The following is a 2,669-nucleotide window of genomic DNA, read 5'->3' on the forward strand; positions in this document are numbered from 1 at the left end:
AATTACTCAAAATCTTACGAATTTTAAAATGTAAGTATAGCCATTTTAAAGCTCTTTAATGCCAAAAAACCTGATGCAAAAAAAAAAGTACCTAATAAAAAGGTTATTTAAAACAAAAGTAGGAATATGTATTCATTAACTTTAATTGCTCAAAAAATAACAGATTCTAAAATAAACTAATTCAGATATTTTATAGCTCTTAAAATGGTCTAAAACCTGATAAAAACTTAAGTATTTAAAATACTTAGAGTGTTTAGAAACAAGGTAGGTAGTTTGAAACAAAAACTTTATAACACAAAATTTACCAGATTCTAAATATTTTAAAACAGTATTTAAAAGATCTTGAAAAGCTCTGAACATGATGCAAAACTTAGGTATCTTAAGATACATGAGTTTCTAAAAACTGGGAAGGCTGCTGCAATCATATATGAAAATACTCAAATCTTACAAATTTTAAAAATGTATTAGTAAAGCCATTTTAAAGCTCTTTAAATGCTAAAATCTTGATGCTAAAAAAAGTACTTTAAATACATAAGTTGTCTAAATAAAAAGATGTAATTGTACACATAACCTATAATAACTCGAAAACTAACTAAATCTAAAATGTCTTAAATAAGTTATTGTAAAACTGTAGAAATGCACTAAAATTTGATGAAAGCTTAAGTATTTATAATATTTACAGTGCTCAAAAAACAAGGTAGAAGTATGTACACAAAAACTTTAATAACTCGATAATAAACAAATTTTAAAATGTATAAGTATAGCTATTTTAGCGCTCTTGTACAGCTCTAAACATGTGCCAAACTTAGGTATTTAAAATACATAGAGTTTCTAAAAACTGAGAAGGCAGCTGCAATAATATACTGAAATTACTCAAAATCTTACAAATATTAAAATGTATTAGTATAGCTATTTTAATGCTCTTTAAATCCAAAAGACCTGATGCTAAAAAAAGTAAATATACATAGGTTATTTAAAGAAAAGGTCGGAATGTGTATTCATTAACTTTAATTACTCGAAACTTCCCGATTCTAAATAACTAATTTAGTTATTTTATAGCCCTTAAAATGCTCTAAAACCTGAACAAAACTTAAGTATTTAAATACGTAGTGTGTTTAGAAACAAGGTAGGCTTGTACACAAAACTCTATAACACAAATTTACAGATTCTAAAATTTTTAAAACAGTATTTAAAAGCTCTTGAAAAGCTCTAAACATGATGCAACAACTTCGGTATTTAAATACATAGAGTTTCTAAAACTGGGAAGGCAGCTGCAATCATATACTGAATTACTCAAAATCTTAAAAATATTAAAATTATTAGTATAGCATTTTTAAGCTCCTTAAATGCTAAAAACCCAAATCTAAAAAAAAGTAATTAATATACATAATTGTCTAATAATAAATTAAATTTGTACACAAAAATCTACTAACTCCAAACTAACAGATTCTGAATTGTTTTAAAACCAGTCTTTAAAGCTCATAAAATACTCTACACCCTATTACAAACTTATGTATTTAAGACTCATCGCGTTTCTAAAAACTGCGAAGGCATCTGCAATCATATAGTACTTTACCCGAAATTTACAAATTTTCCAATTGTATTAGTCTAGCAATTTTAAAAATCTTTAAATGCCAAAATCCTGATGCAAAAAAATACTTTAATATACCTAGGTTGTCTAAATACAAAGATGTAATTTGTACACATAACCTATAATAACTCGAACTAACTAAATCTAATTTTAAAACAGTTAAAGCTCTTGAAATGCTCTAACACCTAATCATAACCTTAAGTATTTACAATACCTAGAGTGACTAAAAACAGGTAGGCAAATGTACACAAAAAATCTAATAACACACAATTTAACAAGATTCTAAAATATTTTTAAACACAGTATGTAACTAGCTCTTGAACAGCTCTACCAACATTGATTTCAAACTAGGTATTAATTTAATAATAGGTTTCTACAAAACTGGAAGGCAGTGCAATCATATACTGAAATTACTCAAAACTCTTACAAATCTATTAAAACTAATTAGTATAGCTATTTTAGAGCTCTTTCCTAATGCCAAAAAACCTAATGCTAAAAAAATTATACCTAATATACCTAAGTTGTCTAAACAAAAAGATGTCATTGTACACATAACCTATAATCATTTGAAAACACTAACCAATCTAAAATATTTTAAAACTGTAATTTTAAAGCTGTTGACATGCTATAAAACCTGATTAAAAAAACTTACGTATTTAAAAATACTTAGAGTGACAAACACAAGGTAGGCAGATGTACACAAACTCTAATAACACAAAATTTAACAGATTAAAATATTTCAAACAGTATTTAATAGCTCTTGAAAAGCTCTAAAACATGATGCAAAACTTAGGTATGTAATACAAAAGTTTCTCAAAAACTGGAAGGCAGCTGCCATAATACTGTAATTACTCGAAATCTTAAAAATCTTAAAATGTATTAGCATAGCCCATTTTTAAAGCTCTTTAACACTAGAACTACCAGAAAGTCAAAATGACTGGTCGCGCAAACTCATTATTTAATTCCTTCCTCACGTTACATTTTTTTCTCAACATTATGATGATCTTTTCTAGATATAAGGAATGGTTTGTAAAAATAATTTTTATTTTTTTGTAACTTAAACAGAATTCGAATAAAT

The sequence above is a fragment of the Polistes fuscatus genome, unplaced genomic scaffold, assembly GCF_010416935.1.
Source record: "Polistes fuscatus isolate 324 unplaced genomic scaffold, CU_Pfus_HIC Scaffold38, whole genome shotgun sequence".
Lineage (NCBI taxonomy): Eukaryota > Metazoa > Arthropoda > Insecta > Hymenoptera > Vespidae > Polistes > Polistes fuscatus.